Here is a 14,749-nt window from a genome sequence, read left to right on the forward strand (position 1 = left end):
AAGTATTTTGAACTTGGACCAATGACCAGAGGCTATCCTACAGAGATGGCTCTATCCTGGGCAACTGGTCAATGTCATCTGTGGAGCCCTGATGTTCTAAAAATTAATTTCTTTATCCTGGGCTTATTTGCTACTTCCTTTTATTGTTACTGTTTAAGTTTGACATATTATTGTTGGAGGACATGCTCTCCTTCTTGGGTATCTAAGATTTCTCACTTACCTCCCCCTAATGCCCCCATGGAATTTGATACCCCCAGGCTTGGAAGCTGTTTTTCTTAAGACTGGTTGTCAAATCACAGAAGGGCTTTGTTTTTAAATGTAATTCCCCCACTGTGGGGGCCCGTTCTCTAAGATCCATTTTTCTGGCCCCAGTCTTCAGTACAGTCTCCACATTAAAGCATAAGCCTGAAGACAAGCTAGAGCAGCAATGAAAATAGACACAAAATGTACTTATGACTTTCAGTGCAAAACAAAAGAAAAGCCTGCACTGATTTTATATTTGCTGAGGTATAAAACACTAGTTGCTATGACAGGTTAGTCCTGAAATCTCTGTACTTTAACAAAGTAACACATTTTTCTTGCTTATCTCAGGCCTGCTCTGGTTAGCATGTGAATGGGAAGTTTGGCGAGGCGTAAGCAGGAAGGTATTCTGCTCTACAGGACTATTACGGAGCCAGGTTCCAGGTTTTTTGTGCCTTTGTCTTCTGAGACTGCAGATGAGGAACAAGAGCCGGTAGCCACACTAGTCTTAAGTGTCCAAACCAGCCTCAGTCACATGAATGGCGTGTTGGCCGGGGCACCTGGAAGGCTGAGCAGTATGTGGCCCCCTCTGCATCTCATGTAGTTTCTCCCAAAGGCTATTTAAACTTTTCTTTTAAAAATTAAATCGATTGGGGTAACATCTGTTAATAACATTATGTAAGTTTCAGGCATACAATTTTGTAACACATCATTTGCATTTTCCATTGTATGCTCCCCACCCAAAGTCTTGTCTCCATCTATTTGACCCTCCTTACCTTCTTCATCCTCCCCCCACCACTTTTTCGTTTGGTAACCACCATATTTTTGTTCATGTCTATGAGTTTGTTTTGTTTGATTGTTCATTGTTTTTTGTTTTGTATTTCACATTGGAGTGAAATCATGTTTCTAGTCCTTTTCCATCTGACTTACTTCACTTAGCATGATACTCTCAAGGTCCATCTATGTTGTTGCAAATGGCAATATTTCATTTTTTTATGGCTGACTGGTATGCAATGGAACATATACAATATTTGAACTTCTTACAAGGAGGCTCAGGGCTCCAAGAGAGCAGGAAGCTGGTTCACCTACCAGCTGAATATGACCCAACGACCCAGTCAACACTAAGGACAGAAGAATCCCTCAGCTGAGCTCTGCCTGAGTTCTTGGCCCACACAATTGTGAGATGGTGTTAATTGGGAAATTAAAGACCTGGAATAAATGTATTACAGAAGTTAGATATTACAATACTGTGAGAGAAGCTGGTGAAGTAAAAAGTCCGGAGTAGATGGTTGAAGGAGGAGAGAAGGCTACTATAACAAAATACCACCAACCGGGTAGCTTACAAAAACACCAATTTATTTCTTACAGTTTTGGAGGCTGCAAGTCCAAGATCAAGGCAGCAGCATAATTGCACTCTTGTGAGAGACCTCTTCCTGGTTCATAGGTGGTAGAAGGGGTGAGGGAGCTTCCTAGGGTCCCTTTCATGAGGGCACTGATCTTATTATAAGGGCTCCACCCATATGACCTAATCACCTCCCAAAGATCCCACCTCCTAATATCACTAAATTTAAGTTTTCAACATATGAATTTTGGAGGACACAGGCATTCAGAGCATAGCACTAAGCGAGGCTCTTGCTTCTGCAACTGGAATAGGTTGTGATCACTCTAGGTCCCCAGGACAGGCAGTGGGAAGGAAAAGATGGATGGAAATCAGGGACATACTGGTCTCTGCAGGGACAGATGGAATCCATGAGGACAAACCAGATCTCACACTAGTCTCTCCCTACAACCAGCCATGATGGTAGAAGGATAGGGCGCCCTTGGATACAGAGCTGCACAAGCAAAGTGAGTTGATTGATCTTGGATGTTTGAATGAGCCAGAAGTATAAATACAAACGAAAACTAGGATCCCTGGCTCTGAGTCCACCTCCCTCTCCTATACCAAGTTAAGAAAATACTGAATTCATTCATCTCATTCTGTGCCTTATTTCATAAGTCCTTCAGAAGCTCAGAATGATTTAAATGGCCTCTTTTTCTCCTTAGAGGAAGGTTTATTACATTAGCTATTTACTTCCTAGCAGGATTGAAAGTTGCATCATTAGCACATATCACCTTTTCATTTCTCCTCAGGGGACTTGATGGGTTGGAACTTAAGCATGAGTGTTCAGTGGAGGCCATAGCCTATGATTTGGGTTAAATGTGACATAATTCCATAAGTACTCAGCCTCATCACACCAAAGCAGCATTATCACAAACAGGTGTTTTTCTTGGCTTTCTAGGATACGGTGTCACCTCTGAATCTTGACGCTGAACGATTCTTTTGAGGGCAAACTTTAGCTTCTCTCTCTTGCTGTTTTCATGTCTAATGAATGTGTTTTTCCTGAGAGGCTTTGATGTCAGGTTATTTCTCACCCAGAGCTTTAATGTGTCGTCTGTGGAGTACAACTGCTAGAGCTTTACAGTGCCATTAAATTAGGTAGGCATGGGAGCTGCTGCCGCAAAGGAAGGCTGAAATCTTTTCATTTTCCTACTAAAGGGCCCCATTGGGAAGGAAAATGGGTTGTTTTAATTTTTATTTGGTCTATGGTCTAACGGAGAAAGGAGAGAAGAAGGTTTCCATTTGCATTGTGCCATTATGGGATTTAAAATAATATACTGAAAAAAAGTGATTACATTTAATTTTAGTCTTTGTGAGAGCTCAGCTACCAGGTCCCAGTCTCTTTAAAGAGGTGGAGTTGCATGGAGAACAAAAGAAATTACTGGTTTCAAAATGGTGGGAAAATATCAACATCAAGAAAGACAACTGCCCCGTTTATTCTTAAAGCTTTGGGAGAGGCCTTCATCCCTGTTCTTCTTATTCGTGGTGCCAGTGGGATGACTAACACAGACTTCAGTTCTAGAGATTTCTGAGCTCCTACAGGTTAATGAGCACCTAGACTAATAGCTCTAGTGAGAATTCAATTTAAAGTTTTATGTAGGTAATATCCACTTCCATGGGAATAAATATTTTTTATCTACACATGGGGTTTGGCTCTTAGGATTAAAACAAAGTCAACTATTGGGTAATTTCTTCTGAAGTTTCTGTATCAAGCTGAAACAGCAGCAAAGTCCAACCCAGACTTATGATGATGGTCATCATCATTAGCATTTTCATTTTTTTAGTTCAAAGTAGCATATTCTTTAAAGCAAATATAAATTAATGTGAGTCTAGGCATAGGAGCATAATGAATACTACGAGAAAGGCTACTCTGCATTAACAAATGCATTGCATTAGATTCAGCTAGTAGTCTCCTGGCAATTGAGATGTTACCAGATGTCATTATATTTGGATTTAGCGTTTGTGACCTTTAGAGACTAGCTAACATAGAGGAAGAATGGAAGACATGGCTTATTGCACAGACAATGAGCACCGTAAGACACGTTAGAAAAGCTATTGGTTTCATGACATAAATCTTTTTTGCCTCAGAAAGCCTGGAAAAATATTAGTGATTCATGGGCACAAACTTTTATTTACTATTTCCCTGAGTGCCGCTGAGGGATGGTAGGAGATAGAAACCTTATTACCAGGGGCACTGTTCTTCTATTGGAAACCAAACAGGATGTGAAGAGAGGATTCAAGTGTTGCCTGCTACCATCCATTTGCTTGTTATCAAGGTGACTAAAAGTATTTGTGAGTAATTGTTTGAAAAGGAGCTGTGCAGTGTTACTAAGTTTCTCTTGGACTGCTCATGCACACTGAAGCACTAGAGTGATTCTTTGACTAGTTGTCTGTTACATCAAGACAAACTGAAACAAATAATTTTATGGGAATCTCCTTTTATGAGAACCCATTTTTGGGAGCATCTCTTGAAGTAATGTGTGTGTTAGATAAAATGGGTTTAAGAATCTAGTATAAAGGACCCATGGACAAAGCCAGTGGGTAGTAGGACGAGTGTGGGAGGTGGGGGTGGGTGGGGCTGGGTAGAGTGATGGGGGGAAAATGGGGACAAGTGTAGCTGAACAACAATAAAAAAATTACTACTACAATTGCATATTGATGTACATAATATGAGCCCTTTCATATCCCAAAAGTGATTTTTGTTTTATATTTAATTTTAAAGTTTGTAACAGTTTATTGGTATAGGTAATAAAATCACTAGTTGGATAAAAGTAAAAATATAAGAGTCTAATGAGGAACAAAATAGGCAGAAGTGTATCATGTACTTTCCTTTTTCTTATTGGGATTTATCATGATTTTCTGGAGAGAAGTTTCAAAATATAAAAAGTAGGTAGAAAGGCACAACCTCCTTGGTGTCTGATACTGACCTTGTCTGCAGCATGGACTGCAGCATCTGGACTGAGGATTTGTTTCTGGTGACGCTGTACGGTCTCATTCCCTACTGCCATGGTGGAACCTTACTATTATCATTATGTCCAATTATCCCTGGGGTGCAACAGCAAGAATCTCTGGCACAGACCAAACCCAAAGCATGAACACTTTAACATCTCATTCAACACTGGAGACGGCATTGTCAGAGATTCGAAGCCACAGGAAGTTCCTTGGAAAGTGATTTCTTGGTGTTCACAGCACCACTAGAAGCCCTTACACCTGCCATTAATAGGAGTCCCTGGCCCAGTTTTGCCGATCATAACCTCCTTTCCCGAGGCCCTTCCGAAAGAGAGGCTCGTAAAGCAACACTCAAACACCGGCACTGACTCCAGAACGCACCCAGGACCTCAAGAGCACGTATCATGGGGGCAAATAACATTTGACGCATAAATCAAATAGTTCGTTCATTATCTCCATGAACCTTGAAATTAGCACTGGAAATTAAGTTGAGTTTCAGACTGCTTCCATTCTGCTTTGAGGAAAACAACAAGAAATTGGAACCATTTTCATGGACATCAGTAATTCTGTGGTTTAGGAATTTAACCCCTATTGAGATGTGTGATCTATACATCTTGGAAATTATAACTATGATGAAAACAAAAGAGAACTTTTTTCCCCAGTGCTATTCACAATTGCACAGGTAAATCACATCAGGAGAGCTAAGATCTTGAAGGACATTTTCTTATATACCCCTGTTTATGGCCCAGAAGGAGTATTCTAGTCTAGGTTCAGTGTTTGTCCCTCAAGGGCTGACATTCAGGACAGCTCGTAGTAGGTACAAAATGGGACATGCTATAAAACAGGTGCATTTGCCATTTTCTACTTCCATTTCTTTGAATATTATTAAGCTGTTCTAAACCCATAGCCATTATAGTTTTGTGACAGAAAAGCATAGTAAAATAGTAATTTATGTTTGCTTTTCCAGTTTTCTAGGCAGATAGACAGCCCCTTTGACTATACGAAAACAGAAGCCATCTAAAGTCGGTGGTTGTTTCTATTTTTTGTAATATCCCAAGTTCTTTGAAAGAGTGATGCTGGTGTTTCAAAGGGCAGAGGGAGAAAGTGGGCCTCTTAGGAGAAACCAGTGCAAACCTCCTGGATGCTGCAGCCTGGAAAATGCTGTTTGCAAAACCCTCGGAGAAGAAGGAGCTGCGATAATGACGACAGTGGAAATCAGAATTGGATTTGAATGTATTTAAAGATAATACAATTGATGTTTTCTACACACTAGAGTTTATGGGGTGAAATTCATACCCTCACCTGTTTTATTCTCCTGGTCATTATGTGGCACCTGGCTTCATAGTTTGCACAAGTCGTTTCACTAGACTGTAAGCTGCAAGGGCGGACTAATTAATAACCCAGCATCTCTCAGTTTCAAAGGCACTTGTGATGTTCTGCGGTGCAGTGCTGGCACTGAGACAGTAGAGTCACATGTCTGCTTTGCCCCACCATCTCTCTGTTAGACACTGCCAGTAGGGAACCTAGAGGCAGATGGAAGGCTGGAAGAGGAAGAAGGGACACTTACCTTCCTGTTTGCTTCCTGTTCTTGTCAGTGTCACCCTCGGAACCCTTCTGCATCTCAGCTGTGGCAGGTCATTCTAGTAGGAGCACTTGATTTGGTTTAAGTTTGTGGTATTTGAAATCATCACCAATGACCTTGGGCCCACTCAGACAGCCAGCGCCAGTCAGTCAGGCTTCCAGCCTCACACAGCCCTTCCCTGGGCCAAGCCACCAGCCCCTGTGGGCTAATGCTGCCTCAAAGGTCTGAGTGGCAAATCCGTGAGTGCCCAACACCAAAATTTTAGGTGTTAAAAAGTCGGAACTTTTTCCTCTGATCCCTTATTGTAGGGGCAGGATCTATGTCCTAATACATTTGTGGTCCTCAAGCATCTCTTTTATTGTGCCTTTTCAGTTCTTCAATAGCTAGTTAACTTGTCTGTGCATTCTGCCTAAGATATTTCCTCTGTTGAAGTAACTAGTGTGGTTTCTGCCTCCTTACAGGACCCTGACAGACACAAGGGATTTTTTTTGCATATGCCACTTTTGTCTTGAATGCCTAGAATGGTGCCTCACATTCAGTATATGTGCAGTAATGTGCCTTGGTTTGATTTAATCTGCTGCTGCACTATAGCAGAGGATTGTCTTTAAAGCATGGTGGTAAAGACCAGAAGCTTTGGAATGTGACAGGGATGGACTCAAATCTCGGTTCTGCCACTTAGTAGCTATATTATTTTAAGCAAATTATTTAATCCTTCTAAGCTTTAATTTCCTCATCTGTGAAATGGACATAATAAAGTGTCCATCTCATGGGTGCTTTATGAACATCAAGTGAGCCATGGTATGTGAAACTCTGGGCAACTTGTAAGTGTTCAATCAAAGGTAGTTATTATTATTTATACCGAAGATGAAATTCAGAAGAAGAAAGAAGTGAGTTTGCAAAGTTTATAGCCTTGGAGGAAGATGAAAGAAAGAAAGAAATGAGAAAAGATTAGGAAAATGAAAGAGAGCTGAGTGTGTGTTCGGGGTGGAGAATAGATGGGAATATAGGGAAGAAAGTGACTAAATGGGTAAATGTGCCTAACTATTTTATGATAAAATATGTAATCTCACAACAAAAAGGGTCAATAATGATTTCTTTTTGTCCTTTGTCCACCTAAAAATCATGACAAGTCACAATGATTATTTAGTTTAAGAAAACTAAATTTATGAATATCAAAAAGTTCATATTTAACTGCTTATGTTTGAAACTTTTTAAAGATTACATATTTCATTACCTACTTCATTCTTTCCACTGACACATACTTTAGTAGAGAAATGTTCCTTCATACCTTGATAACGTGTCAAATATTTCTTATTCTCTCTTCCTGAAACTGCTCCCTTCTTTTTTTAATATTGAATTTAAAAATCTGTGGCCTTAAACATGGATCTTGTGACAATTTGTCACATCCTGAAATTGTACTGCAAAAGTATAAGACTCTCGTTTGCTCAAGCTGAGATTTCCACCTTGATTATGTAGAATGACAGGTTGTAATCTGGGTACAGGTTCACGAACCAATGATTGGGCTCATGTTGTATGATCCTTCTCCTGGTAGGTTTTCTCGTATTTGAATGTTATGCTGGAAGCCAGGATTAAATTAGTCAATGTTCATGCAAAGCATGCTGGTGAATTTTGCACCAGGAGGTCTTCACAGGAGGTCTCATATGGGCCGACCTCCCAGTACCTGTTGTCGTTGATAAATAATTCAGTAAGGATGACATTAAGTTGAGCCGACCTATACCAATTGCTCCTGTACACCACTGAGGCTGGTCACCATGCACGTTGTATGGATTCATTTGTCCATGCGCTAAGTGGTTCCAAGTCACTGATTTATGAGGACAAGGTCAATGATGAGAGCAGACACAAAACTGTAAAGTAAAGACCAACTCGTATTTACTTGTTGCAGCATATATGGATCTATGTGTGTGTGTACATGTGCATGGTAGTTATTAAAATACATGTATGTGTGCATCACACATATATGTCTCTTTACTTTTTCTGTTATTTTTCAAGTTTCCAAGGTCTCCTTTCTCCCAGTGTATACGTCAACCTTTTCTCTCTGTTGTAATCTGTTGTCCCCAACTAGAGAGGAAAGAAAAATGTACTCTGACCGCTATGGGTATGAGTCCTGTGAAACTAAAATTAAAAATGGCCAGTATTCCAGCCCTAGTGCCTATATAAGGAAGAAAAGCACCAAAATGGTGTGTGTGTGTGTGTGTGTGTGTGTGTAAAAGAGAGAGAGAGACAGAGAGACACAGAGAGAGAGAGAAGGGAGAGAGAAGAGAAATTATGATCAAGCCAAATGAATGTTAGAGGTACCAGGGTAGGCAACTAGAGATGGGTGTTAGGATGCATAGAACAAGTACAGATTTAAGAGTCAGTAGATTAGAAACAGTGAGTAGAAGGCACCCTGGTTAAATATAAGTGACAGTGTCAATGATTTGGCTGGTCATTTATGCACAAAGGATAAGTTTGTATTAATGAACATGAACAATCGAAAGGACAGGGCAGAGCAGGATGTAATTGCCAGCATGCCTTTTCTCAGAAAATCCCCAAATTGTCTTTTTTTAGTTTTTTTGCTTATAGCCTGCTAGGAATTAGAAATCCAGGTAATGAAATGGTTAGAGTGTTTGTCACATTAAAGATACAACAGCTGTGATTGAGATTACATGTGTAGAAAGTGCATGGGAATTAACCCTCTGCTACTGTGATATGTATAATGGGTTATCAGAGGTCATTATTTCATGTTCTTTTAGTAAGGATTTTCAGGTATGTAACTGTTATGTATAGACATAATGAATTACTGTTTTATTATTAAAGATGTTTGTTAAATAAGCCTGAGTTAATAGTGTGAAGAATTATGACACTTTCCCAACACAAGTAAAGTATAATGGCACAATTACTTGGAAATTTTACATTCAAGGAGTTCTTGTAATGGTTATGAGACATTTCATTGGGAAGAATATTTATAACCATGTGAAGAATAAAGTACATTTGAAACAGTAACCTTTTAAAGAATTTTATTCATAAACTGTAGCAAACAAGGAGCTAAATATTTAATTAGAATTAAATAAAAGTATTATAAATATACAGGAAAAGCTTTTCACTGAGCAAGAGCTAAATTTCAATATGTCAATTTAAAAAAATCAAAGGGTAAAAACTGCACTTACATGAAAAGTATCAGGAACACATTTGTAAATAAGAAATTTGGTCCTTGCTCTGAATATCACCTTCTAATTCTCTCTGGTCCTACCAAAATCTACACTTAGTACATTTTTATTCATTTATTAGTGAATTCAAAAGACATTACTGAGGCATCCACCATATGCCAGAACTGTTCTAGCCACATGTGATTGAGCAGTGAGCAAGATAGACAGACATGTCCTCTGTCCTCCTGGAGCTTGCATTCTAGTAGAAGAGACAGAAAATAACCTAGTAATCCAAGGAATATGTAATATGCTTTCAAAAAGAGATCTTAAGAAAAATAAAGTAGGAAAAAGAAATGGAGAAGGAACATACAGGAGTTGGTATGTGACCTATTAGATACAGTGGTGAGCTAAGACCTCCTTGAGGAAGTGAAATTTGATTTGCATCTTGAGTACAGAGAGGAAGTAAACCTTGAAGCAATCCCAGCTTCCCAGGTAGAGACAACCCAGTTAAAAGATCTGAGGCAAAAATAAGCCTATCATGTTCCAGGAAGAACAGGAAGACCTTAGGCAAAGATGGAGTGAGGGAAGGGGAAATGGTTGGAGAGATGTATCTATTCTGTAATATTACACACACTTAGTGTCCTGAAACAGCAAATGTTTCTTTGGCCACAATTCTGCAGTTTGGGCTGGGCTCAGTCGAGTGGTTCTTCTGCTAACCATGTCTAGGTTACAGTCATCTGGGACTGATGGTATGAGACGGTTTCACTCACATAGCCTATGCTTGGTGCTGGTCCTTGGCTCTGTCCCTAGTCAAAATTTCTTTACAAGGTAGTGGCAGTATTCCAAGAACAGAAGCCCCAATTCCCAAATGTTTAATGAGCCTCCACATCATATTTGCTGATGTTCCAAAAACCAAAGCAAATCCCATGGTCAAACTAGTGTTAAGGTGGAGGGAAGGTAATGTACAGGGGTTAGGATACTAAGAGGCACAATTTATTGGAGCTATAAATGTGAAACTATACCACAGAATGCATGAAGAGTTTGGTGACGTTGTTCCTTCTTATTTCTTGACTCTTCTATTCCTTTTTCTTTGTTCTTTATGCTTGAGACTGCTTAATGGTTTTCCCAAGAGTTTAGATGAAGCCCTTGTCATCCTTGAGTATTTAAAAATGCTCCCAGCCCTTTTCACACAATGCTGTGCACACACAAAATGATGTAAGAAATGATAATATTTCAATGGACTACTGGAGTATTTAGATGAAATGCTTCTCGTTAGAGGTGACCATTTCTGGTCTCTGGGGGAGCAGTAATGGCCTACAGTTCATGTGTGGCACACTCATTTACTCTTACATGCTACTTAGGAAGTTCTGACTTAAAGGATTTGAACCCAAAGTCTCCTAATACTATACTCAAGTCCCACCATTTTTAGATAGTAATGATAGCTAACATTTATTTGGATGACACTTGATTCCTACCCGATATTCATTATCTTCTCTCCTGCTTATAAGAACACCGATTTTGTTTGGGGCAACAATGTGCTGTTACTAAGTGATGAACCCCGATAGCTCGAACCCAGTCATAGGGATTGTTTCCTTTATTTTCTCAGGCTTTGTTTAACTAGGAGTATCTTCTGTTACTTATCTAGCTAAGGAAGAAGTAAGGGGAGCCTGCTAGATGGGTGTCTCTTAGTGGAAAACGTTGACTTTCCTAATTAAAGATACCAATAGTGTTTGTGACATTCTTTCCCTTTTATTTGTTTTCTTAGATGTGATCATTATGCTTGGCGGTGTGACAGCCATCTTGATAGGAGGAGGGAAAGACTGAGACATCACCAGAAGTGCTGGCCTTCAAATCTATATTAGTTTTTTTAGGTCTGCACAAAAAATTACCACACACTGGGTAGCTTGCAATAACAGAAATTTATTCTCTCATGATTCTGAAAGGTACGACCCATGTTTCTGACAAAAGCTTTACAGGGTATTTTTCTGGCCTCTTCCACCTGGTGGTGGTTCCAGGCAATTTTTGGCATTCCTTTGCTTGTAGATGCATCACCCCAACCTCGGTCCTCATCTTCACATCTTCAGTAGCACTCGACTCACTAGCTGCCGTTCTGCTAGGCATTGTGGAAGCATGAATTGATGCCATTAGATCAAAGGAGCTGAAATCCCGAGCTAACTAACACCTGAGGGATAGCTCATCAGAAACTTGCCTGCAGAGAACTTGTCCACAGAGAATTCAGCATGGAGGGACTACGAGAGTTGGAGGTTGGTTGTTACCATAGGAAACCTAACCTGTCTTAACTCATGCACTATCTTTGATGGAAGGGTAAAGGATGGGGTACAGCTCTAAATTGTTATATGTTAATATTCTTCACACATCTTCTCATATAATCCTTAAAGCAACCCTACAGGTAAGTATTCCTTTTGTATCTGTTCTCTAGACAAGGATCAGAGAAGTGAAGTGGCACAAAGGCACACAGATAATAAGGTGGCAGATCTGGGGCTTAGACTCAGGGCAGAGGCCACACCCTTGGAGTTCACACTCCATTGCCTCTGACAGTATTCTTTCACTGGCCAGGTGAGGCACTGAACTCTTTCTTCATCAACGTCAGAATCCTCCTCTATCTGATTAGTACCAGTTGTGTTCATGGTCTCATCCCAGATGGTTGTATGCCAAATTTAACCATAGGAGAGGTGTTTTTCCTCTCCTATGAGTTTTATCAAACTTTTGTTTTCTGTTGGTTACAATGATATAAGAAAATTGATTGATTAAAAGGTCAATTGGCCTATAGTTAACAATATTGCATTATACACTTTAAAAATTGGTAAAAGAATAGATAACATGCTAAATACTCTTATACAATAAACACAAAAACAAACTTGAGAAATTGGCTTTCTCACAAAATATGTACAGATATGCAAATGCACCCATGCATGTTGCCATAGGATAACGCTCTGTGAAGTACCGAATAGACACAATATTTATTATACTGATTTATAATGTACATTATTTTTATTTCCAAACTGGACATTGAATAGCCCAATTCATGGATTAAATACATTCCAGTGACATACGAATAACTAATCCATGGAAGACATAGTTAAGCAAATCTAGGTAAAATGAGATTAGTTTATGATGAGTCAGGTACATTGAAATGGCCCATTTCATTTCAGTCTCCTTTCCAAGTTGATTGGTTCAGCAGGAATTTTCATTTGTCCTAACGACTCCAGTGATCCTCTCTGCTGACCTCTGTCTCCCTGACCTTTCACAGTCCAAGTTTCCCTCCAAACTACTCCAGCTCGTACAATAAGCATGCTTCACAAAGCTTTATGAAACATCAAGTTTGTGCCCCAGAAATAGACGTCTGGTTACATTCATTGTGAATGACTCCCTTCAGCTGGGTGGAATTGAAACTTTTCCATTTTCATCTGTTCAAATAACTACCAGGTCACAGAAAGGCCACAAAGAAATCAACGGAAATACTAGCTGCTCAGCACTTCAGTGGCTCTAGACCTTGCAGTTAGAAAGTGAGTACGCTGTATTTTCCTGATATAAGCTACCTATTTGTACATTTTGCCTATGCCTTCCATATTTAAGAAGCTTTGATTTGAAAAATAAATGCAATTTGCATGTATATATTAAAAGTCTACTCCAAATATTTCATTGAATATTTTACCTTTACTAAAGTGTATAAGTTTCAGATATAGATAAAAAGGTGTATAGTCTGTCACCTCTGGCCTCTAGGTTTGCTGTTACATTTGATAAAAGTTACAGCAGTTGAATCTGTAGCCCTCAGCAGATTTGATTGGCCTTCCTCATAAAGTAAGCCTTTGTCAGTTTGAATTATACTTTAAAGGTTATCAGGACAACCAACTAGAATTTATAAAAATTATTAATGTTCTGAGTGTTCTTAACAAAGCAAGAGAAAGAAACACTTTCTAAATTTCTTGGTACTTTTACTCTAACATAGGCTTCTTATTCTACTTAAAATGTAAAGCATTAACTGATATTTGAAGGTACCTGATTAAATGCTTACTGGCTTAGAGATAGTGAGCATGGAATAAAATGTCAGCCAAAAGCAGCAATGGTGACTACCAGCTACTAAGAGGAATTCAAGTGATTTCTCATTATATTCCTACACCAACATTTTTCTAACTGTGCCTGTCCACAGAATAGGAATTCAGCTTCATTCCTCTGTTAAGTGAAGTGAGTCAGGGTTTTGGTAACAACTGCCTCTAAATAGGCAAAGGGTTCCAAATTCACGTAATGCCATGTCTTTTCTTTGCCTGTGCCAACACTGGGAAGATCTAAAGCTAGGTGTGGATGTGGCACATTTTGGTCCTAAAATCCTGCACTTTACAGCAAAAACCATACACTTACCTCATCAATAGATTATAAAATTACTGTTGTTTATATATTTGAATGTCTTAAAGCTCCCAAAGACCCTAGTTTATAAGAAAGACAATATACTATGGGACATTTTCTGTTAATAGAAATAGAATGAGTCTTTATATAATAAACAAGGTCCGGTAATAGGGACCCTTTTGTAAAATTCAGACTTTGACGTATGCTTTGGTACTCTATTGCAGCATAAATCCGAGCCCTAAACTTGGTGATTTAAGACAAAAACAAATAAAATAAGAGAAAATATTTGCAAATTATATATTCAATTAGGGGATGATAGCCAAACCACGTATGGAACTCAAACAACTCTATAGCAGGAAAGGAGAAAGATCTGATTTAAAATGAGCAAAAACCTGAATAGACACTTCTCAAAAGAAAACACACAAATAGCCAAATGTACATGAAAGGGTACTCCCCATAATCATCAGAGAAATGAAAATCAAAACCACAATGAGATAGCGCTTACCATATATTAGAATGGCTATTATCAAACAGACAAAAGGTGAGAATTGTTGGTGAAGAGGTGGAGAAAAGGGAACCCTTGTACAGTATTGGTGGGAATGTAAATTGGTACTGCTACTATAGGAAACTATGCACATTTTTCAAATTATTAAATAGAACTACCATATGACCCAGGAATACCACAGCTGTATATTTCTCCAAAGAAAATTAAATTAGTATGTGGAAGAGTTATTTGCACTCCCACGCTTATTGCAGCATTATTCACAGTAGCCAAGATATGGAAACAACTTAAGTGTCCATTAATGGGCAAAGTAAGTTATGGATAAAAAGTATTATTAAGCCATGAGAAAAAAGGAAATACTGTCATTTTAGACAATCTGGATGAACCCAGGGGCCATTATACTGAGTGGAATAAACCAAACACAGCAAGATTTATACCGTATAATCTCACTTATATGAGGAATCTAAAAAAAGTTAAATTCATCGGAGTAGAAAGTCAATTTTTACCTCAGTAAGCTGGAAAAAATAAAACAAAAACAATTATTTGTTCATGAATTTGTACTTTGGGCAGGATTAGGTGCGTTGGGC

The sequence above is a fragment of the Desmodus rotundus genome, chromosome 1, assembly GCF_022682495.2.
Source record: "Desmodus rotundus isolate HL8 chromosome 1, HLdesRot8A.1, whole genome shotgun sequence".
NCBI classification, from domain to species: Eukaryota; Metazoa; Chordata; class Mammalia; order Chiroptera; family Phyllostomidae; genus Desmodus; species Desmodus rotundus.